A 16,893-nucleotide genomic window follows, 5' to 3' on the forward strand; every position below is an offset into this window, starting at 1 on the left:
GCTCAACTTTAGATAATGAGTTTTCATAGTTGATCATCGGAATTACAACAGCCAAAGGACATTCCAAGATCTCTCTTAATCTTCTTGGCCTGAACATAAAGACAATGCGCTGCTGGAAAAAAATCTTCTTGGACACATGAACATTTACATGGATTCTTTGAGTTAAATGAAATGGAGTGAATTGAGGGCCATTTTGATCATCCATTAAAGCCAACCATGAAGCTCCCAAGAAGGCACACCTGACTTAACCTTTGATTTTGCCAAAATTTCAGCAGCATAACAGCATAAATGGCTCAAAAGACCAAAAAACCGGCCATCATAACTTGGAAAAATTTTGGCAGAGTTTCCCTAGAAATAGAGCAGTAGGAACCCAAAATATAGACTATATATATATGCATAAATTGTCAACAATAGAACCCGAGCATCAAGTAGGACTCACTAGTACATAGCCTATGGAGAGGTCACAAAAAGGGTGCTCCCGCTACCTGTTTCACCGAAAGGATCTCCACATTTGAGAATCCCCCAGCTCAATAAAAACCTCACGCTATCGACCCTCACACGAAGGGTAATGCAAATCGCGTATAGTCAAGTCTCAGAAATGACTATCTTCAAGACCAAGTCTCAGAAATGACTGGAACTGCCAAATACAACCAAGTATGGCTCCACAAATGCGTACAATGGCAGTTTCCACAAGTAACGTACAATCCAGCAGATAATGCGCTCAAATAGGCGCCAAGTGATGCATACCCACAACAACTGCAAGTGACATTAGTGCTAGTATATCACTGTACTCTAGCTACCTACACCTGTGTGAATCACCTATACCTGTACCTGTACCTGTCCCTATAACCTGTAACCTGTAGCCCTGAATCTCGAAGCTTGAAGCTCGAAGCAGAAGGTACTCGAAGAAGATCCTCTGTGGGGGCGCCAAAAGAATGTGAGCGGGATGGAAACACACACAACGCCTCTATAATGATCCGACACACACTCTTGGGATGATACACACACACATTATGGGGCACCACTTGGCTTACACAACCAGCCTGGCCGAGACAGGGAACACAGAGACAGAGTGAGAAGAGAGAGATTTCCCACTTGCCCACTCAACACTCACACATACACACTTACACACAAACTCTCAATTCAGCCCAAAGGAGGCAAATTTCTGTTGTGTAGACTCAATGAAGCTCAGCCCAACACCAATGGGGCAAATAGTTTACACAATATTGAGGAAATACACCAGATACAATCACAAAGTTAAGTAGAGGCTTCACTATCGGAGAAGATTACACAGAAAAAAAAAGCAGAAAATCTATGAGGAATTTGGCAAAATGAACAGCGCCATTGCATCCGGAACGCCCAAAAACCCCAGTCTACAATGTCGAAGTGCTCAAATCCGACCTCGGATGAGCAGTTTAGGGCCAAAAAATGCTCCAAAAACAGCAAAAACACACTTGTGGTTGTTCCTCCTCTCTTCTCCACGTTTTTTCTGGTCTTCTCTCTGTTTTTTCAGTTTCCACACTTAGCTTTATTAGTTGGGCACCCGTGGCCTTTTAGATGACCTCAAACGGACCCCGAACAGGCCAAAAACTGACCTCGCAGTGCATAGTTGTCACCTTTTTGCATCATCCGCACACCTGGCACGCAGTTTTTCCAAATAATGCATCCTGCAACCACGTGAAGTGTCCCCAAAAAGTGGTCCTCATGATGACCTTTCTGCATAAGTATCACAAGAAAACACCGACGTCGTGTCCATACTTCTCCGCGTGCAAGTATCGACCCCGTTCAACCTCATGATGCCACTCAATGCCATCTGACGCACCTGCTTACCTCATGTCGTCGGCCCGCGGATAGCTTCGTCGAGAAGTTTTATGCGCTACCAACTCCTCCTTATTGTAGAAAAAACACGGGGGTACTGGTAATAGTGAAAATCGATGCACTATGTACACCGTGTCCTACCTATACACATGTGGGCCCCACGTAACCACCTGGCTCTGAAAAATGGGCAATTCTTTTTTTGATGCACCATGCATGTATATGTACATATGCGCAATCCCTTTCTCCAAAAAAACTCCTGACAACGGGTCCTGCACCCTAAGCACTAGGCTAGGCAAGGACTATGGCCATAGGCCGGGCTAGGCACAAGGACTACGACCACGGGGCGGGTTAGGCAGTGTGGACAGGGGATCTATTTAGGGCAAGGGGCTAGGATCCCACCTATAAAGGGAGGTTGGGAGGAGGATCCAAGCAGCCTAGTGGCCTAGTGTCTTACACTGGTATCAGAGCCACTCATTTTTTAGGACACATTCGTGGAGAGCCAATCGTTTTTGGCTTTGCATGTGCATGCAACCTACAATTGGAGAAGAAAGAAGAAGCCGAGGCCGAGCGTGTGCAGCAACCCGTAGTCGAGGACGAGGGCGTTTTTTGATCTACTTCAAATCCTTAGAGATTGGGCTCAATTGGAGCGCAAGGGAAAACTACATACTTTTCGTCACTTGAACGCCCTCAGATTCGGGCCGAGTTGCAAGCTCCCGACGATTTCATCTTCGTGCAGTTGCCAATTCTCTGTTGCAGAAGAGCGCGTTAAAATATATTTTTTTAAAAAGCTTTAGGGTTGGCCATCCACATTTGGACAAACCCTATTGGACATTATAAGGGATCAGGCCCGCCTTTGCCCTGATCGACAGGCCTTCCTTTCATCAAGTGTTTTCCTCTCCGATTCGGTGGGCATCATCAACACAAATTGTTGTTGATTGCGACATTTTCAGCAGTCCGAACTTGTTGCACATAGTTTTTGGAATTTTCAAAAAGACACTAATTGGCTAATTTTTCATCGTTTTGATGATTGCATACGATGCAAACCGCATCGGGCGAGCCTGCAGCTTGATTCATACATTTCAGATTCTCGTCGGCTGAAACCTTCGTTGAGAAGTTTCCAAAATTAACTGGTGTATTGCATACAACACAAACCACATTATTGGCAACTCGACTTTGCTACGTGCTTTTGAGTGAATCATCGACTATCGATTTGCTCATTATTTTCGAGCTGCTCTTGGTTGGATATCAAGGCGGAGTTAGTACGACAATTCACTGCTATGACTTGGAGTAGCTCTACTTTGCAAGGGCGACCGACATCAGGTTTTTTTTTTGAGTACTTCTTACACTGCACTGTGTAGCCATGGATTCGGATATCAACATGACATTCGATTTTGAGCAAAGTCTCTCCAACCCTGCCAATGACGGCTCACGGTCGAATACTCTCAAGGAAAGTACCCGCGACGCTACGGCAGGAGAAGATACTTATGAATTGCTCGATATTCAAGCATTTTGTGCACTTTAGATACGCATGACAATTATGGCCAAAAATTTTAGGGCCTTAAATGAAAATGTTACCAAACCTTTTACTTTTGTCATTCAATTTTTGCAACATCAGACCAAGGGTCCGACTGACACTCACAAGCATGAGCACGTTGGAACACAAGGGCAAGGCCCACCTCATGAAACACTGCATACTCTCACTGCCAAAGAGGTAGATGATTTGTTGAAGAATTTCAAACCACCAGTTTTCAAAGGTGAAGACCGGCAACGCAATAAGGATGCAGTGAACATCTTTCTCAGTAAATGGGATGGAATGCACGCCTTAGGGCGCACTCCGGATGTACTAAGAGCTCTGCAAACGAGCTTAACTCTGGAAGGCCAGGCCTACAAATAGTGGATGTCTCTCAAGGAGAAGAACATCATACCACAGAGCTAGAAAGCCTTTCAATCAATGTTTTTGCCTACAAATGAGGCATATCGGAATTGGACCGACTGGGACACATGTTCCATGCGCCAATGTCCATCACTCCTTGAATATATCTCTCACTATCGGGACGTTATCCTCAAGTTGGAAGGATTGGATACCTTTCAGCAAGTACGAGGATTCATACAAGGTCTAACTCTAGAACTTAAGAAGTATGTCAAGACCCAGGACCCTAAAACACTTGAGGAAGCCATAGTGAAAGCACATATTCATGATGACCCTGATGATAAGAAAACACATCACAGTCACATGCCTTCTAGTACACATAATCATACATGCACTTAGTACGAGCACAATAAAAGAAAATTTATCGTTGCTAATTCAGGCATCTAAAAAACTCAAGGGGTCCAGGGGTCCTCTCTCTCCTAAGGATTTTGATAAGGACAAGAAGGAGAAGCTATGTTTTCAATGCTTAGGAAGAGGCCATGGAAAAAAGGATTGTCCCAAGGGGAAATCAGCTGCCCCCGGGAAGAAGAAAGTAGTGCACATGGTGCAACTACTGTCTCTTGAGTCTTCCTCAAAGTTCTCTATAGTAGAAGTAACACACAGTGAGGTGGTGCATGAATGCTGTCTCACAGCTTCCATGTGGCAACAGACCTTTGGACCACATGAGTTAGTACGTATGCACGGATATCTGCAGGGGCACAAGGTGCGCATCTTGGTAGATGATGGTGCTATGCACAATTTCATCAACTATGGATCGGTGAAAAAGCTCAAATTTCCTCAAAATCCGAGTACCCACCGCTACAAGGTAGCAATGATGAATGGACATGATAGTGAAATATGGGATACTCAATGCCGAGCTGTTCCATTGGAGGTACAAGGGTACTCTATTTGTTTGGATTTTCAAGTTATGAACATGGAAAGGGCTGATGTGGTTCTTGGTAGGGAGTGGTTGCATAGCCTAGGACCATCACTGAAGCGTAGCTACGATCACAATAGTTTGATGTTTGATTTCCATGGTGCACATGTGTTGTTGTTAGGAGAAAAGGATATACCATCATCACCACTAATTTGTACTGCTGAGCTGATGCAGCTCGTTTCTGATAATGAAATAGATCAGGTTTTCTTGTGTTACTCACTGTCTCATTTTCTTTCCAATCTTGAGTCTGTTGAACATTCCTCAACGCCACATGCTTCTCTCTCCTCTATTCCACCAATTTCTAATTCTACACAAGCAAAAGTTGCTAATCAGTTACAAAAATTGTTAAAGGAATCTCAAGATGTTTTTCCAAATGATTTGACATCAGGTTTACCGCCGACATGTTCAGTGCAACATGGCATTGACGTGGCTGCAGGCTGTAAGCCTGTTAGTAAACCACCATACCGTATGAGTTACTCAGAGGCTGCTAAAGTGGAACGTCAGCTTGATGACTACCATAACAGAGGGTTTATACAACCCTGTTCTTTACCATGGGCTTCGCCTATACTTTTGGTGAAGGAAAAGGATGGGAGTATGCGCATGTGCGTAGACTACCGAAGCTTAAATGCACTAACAATTAAGAACAAAGACCCATTGCCAAGGGTCGATGAGTTATTTGACAAGTTAACGCATAAACAATTTTTTTCAAAAATTGATTTGAGGTCAGGATATCACCAAGTCCGTATTCGGCTTGCTGATATCCCTAAGACTGCATTCCAAACACGGTTTGGACATTATGAGTTTTTGGTGATGCCCTTTGGGTTAACCAATGCGCCCGCAACATTCATGACACTTATGGACAGTGTCTTGAAACCACATCTGGACAAATTTGTCATTGTGTTCCTTGATGACATCCTAGTTTATAGTGCTTTTGAAGAAGAGCACTTGCAACATCTCAGACAGGTGTTTGAGTTGTTATGTACAAACAAGTTATATGCCAAGGAATCTAAATGTGATTTTCTCAAGGAAGAAATTCATTATTTAGGGCATGTTATTTTAGCTAATTTCCTATACATGGAGCAATCCAAGGTGGATACCATCCGGAAATGGCCACCTCCTAAAAATCTAGAAGAATTACAGATCTTTTTGGGCTTTGCAGGTTTTTATCGAAGGTTCGTTAAAACTATGCTCACATTGTTGTACCTATGATGGACCAACTAAAAGGCAAAGGTAGGTCTTTTCAGTGGGGTGCCGCTCAACAGCAGAGATTTGAAACACTTAAGGATTCATTAGCTCAGCTCCTATACTAGCTATTGTCAATCCTTTGAAACCATTCGTTTTGGAAACGGATGCCAGTGACCGTGCTATTGGAGTAGTCCTCTTACAAGACGGACGGCCAATTGCATTTGAAAATAAGAAGCTGGATGTTGCTCAACAAAATTACTCTACTTACGAACATGAACTCTATGAAATAGTGTCTGCCTTAAAGACATGGCGTCACTATTTGTATGGTGCTCAGTTCGAGATTGTGTTTGATTATGAAAGCATCAAATGGTTTGCACAACAAACAGATTTAAAGAATAATAAAGCCAGATGGGAGAAGATCCTTCAGGAATATGACGCCAAGTTAAGGTATCGCAAAGGCCGATACAGTATAGTGGCAGACGCTCTCAGTCAAATGCCCGAGATCAATTCGCTATTGTTCACGGAACTTCGTAGTGAATTTTTAGACTCTCTCAAGGGCAAATATGAGAAAGATGAAACATATTCCAAAGTGTGCAGCCATGTTCAAAAGAGGGATCCTTCTCACTCCAACATAGGTAGTGCGCAATTAACCTCCACACCTAGTTCTCCTTTATCAAGTGATGAACTACAGCGATGGAAGCATTTTACCAGTGACAATGGGTACCTACTCCACAAGGGGAGAGTTTGTGTACCGACGGACACAGACATTCGACGCCAAATTCTTTATGAATTTCATGATAGTCCAAGTGCAGGGCACCCGAGGATTAGAAAAACTCACTCTCTCGTACAAGGACAATTTTACTCGCCAGGTCTCTGTGGATTTGTTCAAGCTTATGTCTTGCATTGCCAAAAATGTCAAGTTAACAAAGCAGAGCACCCGAAATCAGGAGGAATCTTACATCCCTTGGAAATTCCCAATGGAAAATGGGAAAGTATCTCCATGGATTTCATAGTAGGTTTACCAACCACTATACGAGGTCATGACTCAGTATGGATGGTCGTAGACAGGTTGACTAAACTATGTAAGTTTATTCAGACCAAATCAACGGTTAAGACACCAGAGCTAGCAAAATTATTTGTGGACAATCTGTACAAATTGTATGGGTTACCAAGTAATATTGTTAGTGACCGTGACCCAAAGTTTAACAGTCACTTCTGGCGAGCTGTATTTAAATGATTGGGTACACAACTCAACCTCAGTACAGCAGACCATCGAGAAACAGATGGTCAAACGGAACAGGTTAACCAGGTGCTAGAGGATATGCTTCGAGCATACGTTAGCAAAAAACAGACAGACTGGAAAGAATACTTACCTATTCTCGAGTTTGACTACAACAGTTCTAAGCATGTCACAACGAGCTTCAGTCCTTTCGTGCTCATGTACGGGTTTCAACCTAGGTCACCAGTTACGGTGGGGTTGGCAACCAAAAAACTTCAACAGGTTAAGGATATTCTCCAAGACCACATGGATATGCTAAAACTTGCTCGTCAGAATGTTCGACAAGCACAGGATCGGTATAAGAAATACGCTGATGAGAAACGTCGGCAACTTACCTTCGAAGAAGGGGAAGAAGTATTTTTATGTGTGCCGGAACATTCAGAAAGTCTGAAAATTGGACCGACACCTAAATTATCTCCCCGCTATTGTGGGCCTTTCAAAATACTCTTGATGATCGTGCCTACAAGCTACTACTACCATCATGCTCTCGTATTCATTCGGTGTTTCATGTAAGCCGTTTACAAAAGCGGTTACATGGGGACGACAACGTCATTGACCAACAGATTTTGGTTGATTACATTGAACCTCCTATGTTACCGCATGAAACTGAACGTGTTATGGATTATCATGAGTTGCGTACATGCCATCATGTACGACAACAAGCTTTAATCAAGTGGAAAGACCGACCTGAAGAAGGTGCCACTTGGGAAAACATTAGTGTTCTTAAGAAGAAGTTTCCCACTTTTGTTTTCAAGGACGAAAACTCTTCTTTAAGGGGGGAGTAATGTCAGGACACGGGTCCTGTACCCTAAGCACTAGGCTAGGCAAGGACTACGGCCACAGGCCGGGTTAGGCAGTGTGGACAAGGGATCCGTTTAGGGCAAGGGGCTAGGAGCCCACCCATAAAGGGAGGTTGGGATGAGGATCCAAGCAGCCTAGTGGCCTAGTGTCTTACACATTGCAACCTCTCTGATACAAGACTCGACATCTATCACACCAACATAGAATTTGCTCCTCCTCATAATAAGATAAAGACTTTGATTCATGTGAAAGAGCACTCTCTAGAACATTAGGGAAAATATGAACCCCAAAAGGGCCCTTTAGGGTCAAGGATGCTTTTGGAATATACTCTTTACACCAATAAGAATGGGCCTGTGGCCACATGATCCCACCAATTTTTATTTTTATTTTGAATGAACATACCTTGAGCATTTTAACTTCAAATTTGTTGGACTATAGTGCATTTGAATGGCATTGTGGAGCTCTTTCCATAGATATGTTACATGATATAGTTTTGAGGTATGTCGATATGGGCTATCCATGCCCCCCCTTTTATGTCTTATTGTTGACTGAAATATGATTGGTTGCTCTTACAAGGCTCTCTTGGGGTTCATATTTTTCCTAATGATTCAGAATGCCACATTACCACTTTGACTGTAATATGAAGGTGATGGTGTACAAGGGGAATCTAAATCTACATGAATAGCGATAAAAGAGGTTATGTGGCCTGAATTTCATGTTATATGCTTTTGTGTTAGCTTATGGTACTTGTCAAATGCTTTCTTTCTAGAACGTTCATGATATGCCTTTATCAGGGACAACAAAGCTTAGGAGGGGGGGAATGTTAGTAGTAGCCAACACAAGGAAGACAAGGACCAAGGATGCACCAAGCATAGGAGTTCATGTTACAATATTTCCTATTAGTTTGTATAGGTTTAGGCTTACAATATTCTATGGGGGTAAGCATAATTTAACTGTAATTTATAGTGTCTTGGAGTCCATGCCTATAAAAGAAGCCCTTGTGTAGAGAGAAGGCATTCTTGGGTGAGCTCTCCTCTTTGTAGAGTTGATGGTCATTAGGCTTATGGGCTTTTCATGCCCATATAGCTTGTGATTTCTAATAATCAAGTGTACATTATTTCTTATTAGTCTTATTTGCTTTTGATTATTTGTAAGTGAGATTATATTAGTGTAGATTGTAGATTATTTCTTATTAGTCTTATTTGCTTTTGATTATTTGTAAGTGAGATTGTATTAGTGTGATTGTAGATCTCTAATCCCTTTTTACTTAATCTCTACTAGCCATACCTTTGGCCATGGTGTGTGAGGGCTATACCTTCCTTCTCTTTCTCTCTCTCTACGAAGTGTGTGACTAGTGTTAGTGCATTTGTAGTAGCATTGAGGGGTGGACAAGAATAGCCACACTAATGTGAAGTAGGCATGTTAATCATGTTACTGGTGTATGTGTGTGATTAAGAGTTGTGAATAGAGTGATTAATGTGAAGGTTAATTTCAATCGCATAATGTGTGCAAGATGATTAGTGAGTAGTTTTTGTATTTGATTAGAAAAAGCCCCTTCCATGGCTTCTCTCTACGATGGGTAGAAGGATCCCTTGAATCGTCTATTTCAATGCATCCGATGATACTCAAGCCACACGGCCCCATAAAGGAAAAAAAAAACTCAAAAAGGGTTGTGTAACTAGTTGAGAAGTTGGCATTTTGACAGAGGTTTGACTGATCAAAATGGTTCCATATTTAGCCATTGAGCATGTCTTTCCCATATCTAGAGCATTTAAGACGTCTCTAGAAATAAATCTTTATAATTAAGAAACGTCACTTTCATAATTGGTATCCCTTGATTTTTGTGCGCTATTAAAAGCTTTGGCGGGTGAAGAACGTCTCTTTTTAAATTTCAAATGATAAGAAAAATACATTTTCCTCACCTTTGTAGTATTTTGCGACATATCCTTCTTCACCTTTGTAGTCTTTTGCGACATAGCCTTCTTCACCATAAGAAGTACCATCACCATTTCCATTTTTACATGAAATGGAGGATTCAAACACCGCTAATCGCAAATTTCACTTGAATATCAAAGCACACCAAGAATATGAAACTACTCAAAGTGTCAATTAGAGGCCTTTCAGAGATGTCCAAGAAGCAAACCAACTACAAAGAGAAGAGAAGAAGCATATTGATTTATGGATAGATGGCAACATATATCCACCAGACCCACGAACAGGAAGGTACCCCTCATTTCATTTGGCTCATGACTTAATGAGATTTGTTGGAGATGGAGATGATGGTTTGTTTGGCTACTTGCTCTTTCAATCACATAATTAATTTGTCCACTATATTTCTTATCTCCAAAACTTGATTTGTCTAAGAGAAACACAAATAAAAGAGCTAGAAGGTAAAGTTAAAAATTTGACAGATAGGAATGATGACCTTATTTCCCTCAAAGAAACGCCAATTGGATTGAGAGCAAGAGTAAAACCAATTAGAACCTTAAGCAATCTGATAGAAGGCTCTAGTCAAAGAAAGAAAAGAATGAAACTTGCTAGGAGAACATGTTACAAATATTTTGGGATTGGATATGTCCAATCCAGTAGAGAGAGTAACATTTTTAAATGAGATTATGAATAAATCAGTTGTTTTAAGTCCTCACAGTTTTCCAAAAAATGAAGATATTAAAAAACTAGTGCTTACGCAATTGCTAAAACATAAACATTTGCTAGTTAATCCTTCCCAAATCCAAGAGGTATGTGATACAGTGGGGGTGAGCGAAAAGGGATATAGAGCTATTTCCAAGAGTTGGTTTTAGGTTTTAAGACGCCATAGGATTAAAACATTTAGACTTCCTAGGCCTTTCTATGTTGGTAAGGTAGGGCTCATGCTAAATGCAACAATGCTTTTAATACTATATGGATGGATATATAAAAGGTTCAAATTGTTATGGTAAAATACTACTATAGCCAAGGCAATCTTGACTCTCCACTAGCCTACAAAGTACATTTAGAAATGGAGTTATGGTGGATAGGGTTAGCCCAAGTTGCAATGGAGAACCATGCCACTTTAAATTGGCTCTTCTCTCAAACTGACATTCAAATGTTTTGCAAAGCCAAAATGCAGGTGAGAAACTACAGGTTGATCAAGTTGGGACTTTCAAAGTTGAGTGGCATTTAAGTGCAAACTTGAAAGCCTTGAAGGATATTTTTGGCATCTGTGGAGGAGCCAATTCAAAATACCCTTGTCTATATTGTATGGCAAGAATAGGGACAAAAAAAAAGGATTGCAGAAATCGAAGTTGGTAAGCCTCCCTCTAGACATACAGTTAGTGTTAGATATTATCTATCTTCCATCATGATCTTGGATCCAATACTCCCTATAGACTTGCAAAATGTACATATATGTACATTGCACGCAAAAATTAGAATATTGGACAAATTACTTTGTTTGCATCTAGATTATGCATACTCCCTCAAACCACCAAAGCTTGCAGATGAATGCATTGAAAAATGTGAAGCTTTGCTATCCCAGATGGGCTTTCACAATGGGCAGGTTCATCTTAGAAAGGATCCAAAACTTTCAAAATCAACAGATGATGTGCTCCAAGATTTATCAATGGGAGGTGCCAAGGCTATAATATTTCTTAACAATCACGACGGCAAGTAGGTCAATGCTATGTGGAGCTGGTGGAAAGAGCTTTGCCTCATAACTACATCTGTAAAGAGTCAACCAAATGTGTCCAATAAGAGAATGGACGTTTGGAAGAGATTGAATCAATTTCTTAAGATCTTAAGAGTCCAAGTGTCCACTGCCAGCTATGCAGAGGAATATGCAACCGCAATAAAAACTTTGATAAACTCAATTGTAGAACCTTGAGGTCAAAAGGATATCACTTATTACTTTTGGTGAGATTACTCATTCACAATTGATATGTTAGTTTTGTTATTTTTTCTTATACCTATTTTTTCAGCATATTTGTTACTTACATGGTCCATATTTTACAAAGAAAGGACCGCTTGCTACATGGAATACACATGGGATGGAAAAATCACACTACCAAGAACGCACTTCATTTTTTAGATGTACAAGAAAATGAGGTGGTCACAGAAGGAGTGATGCTCTTATAGAACTTCTCACTTGGTTTTACAGAAGAAAACTTTAGAGGATATAGAAGGAGGTGGTCAGAGAAGGAGTGATGCTCTTATAGAACTGTTCAATTGGTTTTATAGAAGACAACTTTAGAGGATGCAGTACAAAAAATAGTTAAGAAATCAAGACAATTGAAATCCTCTTTACTTTGACTTATGTTTCAAGAAAAGACTATTTGTATTAATTGAGAAACAATACATCAAGATTTTAGTCTTTTTGTATCACTTGACTCTGGCAACTCTCCTAAGAAATTTTCTTCTTTTGTAACCACCAAGGTGTTCCACATCTTTAGGCTTAGAGGCCAAGGCATAGCTAGAGTAACACAAAAAGTATTCTGCTCAAAACCATGGAATCCAGGAGCATAGCCATAAATCCTAAAAGTAGTTCTCCTCTCTATAAGAAGGATCTTATTGGCATTCATGGGGATGTGATCAAATCCCATGAAACTTGACAAGGTATTTATGGCAAAAAGTGGGAGCTCAGGATGGTCACAAAATTGGGCATGGATAGCACAAAACACATCCTTTTCTATCTTTGGTAAGTAGTGAATGAGAGCATGGGCTGTGTGTATAGAAGTGTCCCTTGAACCTCGAGCTCTTCCCAAGAAGTTGTTCTCATCCAAGAGTTAAATCTGCAAAATCCAAATAAAACCAATAAGTCAAAAAAAATGCAAGTATAAGGTGCATCCTAGTGAACATAACCTGCATATACCTTCTGGAACTCATCTAATTCAACTTTCTTGGCATGCTCTAAGTTGACAGATCCACCTTTTTCAGTATTGATATTGTCTAGTGCAACAATATTCCTTCCAAATTTCTCAACTCCAATATCAACAAGCCTGGCTTCAAAATCTTCATCCTTAAGTGTAGGTTTCTCCTCAGCAGCTCTATTTAAACAGAGGGCAAATGCATCTGGATCCTCAAGGAATTTTATATTAGATGTGTCCAAATCAAGTTTTAGGAACTCCTCCTTGGTCTCTCCTTCTATATCAACAAAGTCCATTGTTACATGTGAAGCTTCTGCAATGGCTGCAAGACAAAAGTCCTCCCTCAAGCTTGAAAGAACTTGAATTGAGTGAAGGGGTATGTAATCCTTGCCATTAAAGGGGAGACTTGGTAAGGTAAGAGAGGGCTCAAATAGGGAAACCTCATTGGTAGGCTCATCAATCATACTCTGAGATCAAAATAGAGCAACATCAAGATTAGTACTCTTCCTCTCCTCTGTAGCATCAAGATCAATGGGCTCCTCCATTATAGTTTCCTCCTCTACTTTCTCTAGCTTTTCAAGTGTGGAGATACTTTCATTGAAAGACATGGAGGTATCAGTAGAAACACTTGATGCCTCCTCAGGATGTGATTCCAACAACATATTAAGAAAGAACAAAAAGTAAGCTTGCTTAGGGAAAATACTACATCCTCCCTAGAGATTCTTTTCATAGACTACATTGAGGGGACAAATAGGTGAAGAGTTATCCTTGCAATTTTTGAACTTCCTAGTTACCTTGCCCTTATTTATTGGATCTGATGTGAAGTCTATAATATGGTCATACTCCCTACCATCATAGACAAGACAAAGATCTTGAACATGACTGTCAAAGTCTTTCCACTCTTCCACCATGAAGTCCTTCACATTGTCCATCAAGAGAGAGATATCCACTTGTGGGTTACACATAATGATGGCATCTGATAAGGAACTCACATCACCACCATCTTTGATAAAAGAATCAAGTAACTTCTCTGATGGAGACTCATCCAAAAGCTCAGTGAGTCCTTCTGGAAGCTCAAACAGGATGCAAAAGAGATGACCAAATGAATCAAAGAGTGCAATTGGATGATTGGCTGAAGCACCTACTCGCACTATATGGTTGTTAGCGCCAAGAGGATATAGGTGAAAGGGATAACTAGAAAATGAGGCCGTAAAAGAGGACAAGATCAGTAGGATAATGTCGAAAATTGCTCTAAGTGGCACATTCACCAAGGGAAGTGCAAACGTCAGATAAGAAAAAGATACTCAAAGAGGCCAATTTGCAGGTGCGCACGTGTCTCACTTGATCGGGAAAATTTTTGAAAAAGTGATCTTCCATCATTATATATATGTCAAAGATAATGTGATCGTTGGGGACACGTGTTGCCTTGCATGGTTTCCATGTGGCACCAATGGTCATATTGACCTATATATATAGAAAAGTGTGTGTGTCAGACACACTTTTTGTCAAACTTTCCACGTGTTGCCACCAACCATACATTGTGAATATTTATCCCTCCTTTTATACCAAGTTCCCACAAAGATCTTTTTAGTCCAACCATATGGAGAAAATAAGACATTCGGAAGCCTCTCCCAAGAGATCTATCGCTCCATTCGATCATACTTCCTTCCGACCATACGGAGTGATATAAGCACATTTGAGGCCTTCCAGAATAGCTCATTCCCTTGATACGATCATCATTGCTTCTCAACAATATGCACCTTCCCAACCATACGGAGCGAATAAGAACATCCAATACCACCCCACTTGTACCCAACAAGGAAAGCAAAGGACTCAAAATAAAGGAAGAAGGAAGAGCAAGATAAGGTGAAAAAGGAGGAGCACCTTACAGAAGAGTCCATTCTCTCCCAAGAAATCAAATCTTTGATAGCTTCCAACTCTTTGGCCTACCATGAAATCACAGGACAAATCATAGTGAATTTGTTTATGTCTTGGGAAAAAGAGCACTACCTCAGTATTATGCCTACAGACACAGAAATGTTGGTTAAGCATGAAATTGAGATAGGAGATACTATAGTCTTGCATTCATTGAGGTATGTTTAATATACTTGTTCTATTTTCTTGCAAGCCCTTTTGTCATGTCTATTTTTTGTGCACTCATTTTGTAGATTATTGGTGGAGGAACTCCTTGAACATATTGTGAGAAAAAACTTCATTCTTGATCCTCTTGTGACACAGTGCCTCTTCAACAAGTAGGTCACACTTGGGTCTTTCTTCAAGGATTTTGACCCACAATGCACTCTTGTCATTTACCCATATATTGAAGTTAGGCTGAGTATTTTCAAGCATAAAACTCCATTCATTTTCTATTATCATTTGTATTTGTCATTTGTATTTATTTTAGTGTTGTAAATCTTATTTTCAATCACTTGAGCAAGATCTATAGTGCACTGAAGCTTGAAGATGAAGGTAGGCCTTTCAAGTTTTTCAATCAAACTATTCCACTATAGCTGACTGCACATCAGAACATTGCAAATGCATGGAGATACATTGAGTCAAAATTTAGAATAAAATCTCCTAGTGTAAGCAACTTTACTTCTATTCTTTCCACTTAGATTTTTTTGCACATATGTTTGATTGCAACCTTTTTTTAGTTTAATGACTATACTGATACCTGGGTGCAATGGGTGAGAGAGAAGTCAATATGCCTTATTTTTTCAAGATCTATCCATGTAAATGATCTTGACTCTCCAATGAAGCCCAGGGGCATCAAGAGAAACGAAGAAGGCACCTCATCAGAAGCTCGACAGAACGCTAGTGAATAAGCTCAAGAGAAAGAGAATCCAACCAGTGGGCCCAAGGTAGAATACACAAGAAGAGACAAAATAAGGGAGACAAGACGGGAGATCCATTTCACTCTCCTTTGAAGTTCAAACCACAAGGACAAAAGCCCAAAGGGCCAAAGGCCAAAATTCAATCACCACTGAAACTCCCATTCTAGCCTAAACAAAAGAGAGAAAAAGTTAAAAGGGCCATGGATTTTTCTTGATACATATGTACATGCCTTTTGTACAAGCCATATTGTAACTTTTGAGAAATCAATGAGTACATGCTGTTTGTACAAGCTATATTGTACTTTTTGAGAAATCAATCAATGTAAATCATATACTTATGAAAAAGCATTTTAGAGTCTTTTCAAAGTTATTTAATCTTTGTTACATGTTTAAATTATTTGAACTCAAGTACATTTACCTTAAATGAAGCCAAACAAAGATGCTCAAAACAAGGTTACTTATTAGTAGGCATTGGAAATTACATAAGTGAAGATTCTAGAGTGGTGTTGCCTACTGATCTTCTTACTAGCTCAGTAACAATTTTTGGAGGGAGAAATGTTGTACTTGATGTTGTATTATATGCTCTTGAATTGACTACAACACCGTCTATCTTAAATCTATACTCAGGAGATGTCTCATCAAGAAACTCAAGTGAATCTCTTATATCCTGTAATTTCCAATTACTAGTAACAATTAGCGTCCTAGGTCCAAGTAAAGGGTGGACTATGATCTACAATTCAAACTCTAGACATTGCTCCTCTGAATTCAGGAGGATCCAATTGCCTAGCTTTCTCCTCCATCTCCTATAATCATAGCCTAGTACTAAAGACTCACAAGCTATCTGATAGGAGATGGACAACGAGTTTGAACTTACCCTACAACTGATAGTGTCTCCAATATGAAAAGTTTCTTTGGACTTCCAGTTCTCTCCAAGTTTAGAGTCCACCTCAGTTGTAGGTAATCTTTTGTTCAACAACATGGTACGTGTTTTGTGAAAATCCATAGAATTGAAACATGCCACAAGGACATGTATAGGTAAGAACCACTGTATTTTGATCCTCCTCGATATACTTCTTGGTGTCATTGCTTTTAGTATATCATTTTTGAACCTGGATTAATAACTTTCCATTGTACACTGATCAAGAATTGTCCACTCCAATGAACTTATGGTAGGTTCTAGAAGCTCTTGCAACACTCCATATCCACCCTCGGGGGGTGGCACCCTGTACTCTACAAAATAGACAAACATTTTTATTATTTTGTAAAAAGGCGGTGGCTTCTCTGTGTAC

The 16,893-nt window shown here is 40.3% G+C and overlaps 1 pseudogene; it reads left to right on the forward strand.

Annotated features, from left to right (window-relative positions):
- The first annotated feature begins 10,927 nt into the window (after positions 1-10,927).
- On the forward strand, positions 10,928-11,581 carry LOC147450468 (uncharacterized; annotated as a pseudogene).
- Positions 11,582-16,893: the final 5,312 nt, after the last annotated feature.

Source organism: Adiantum capillus-veneris, chromosome 9 (assembly GCF_014529385.1).
Source record: "Adiantum capillus-veneris isolate H3 chromosome 9, ASM1452938v2, whole genome shotgun sequence".
NCBI classification, from domain to species: Eukaryota; Viridiplantae; Streptophyta; class Polypodiopsida; order Polypodiales; family Pteridaceae; genus Adiantum; species Adiantum capillus-veneris.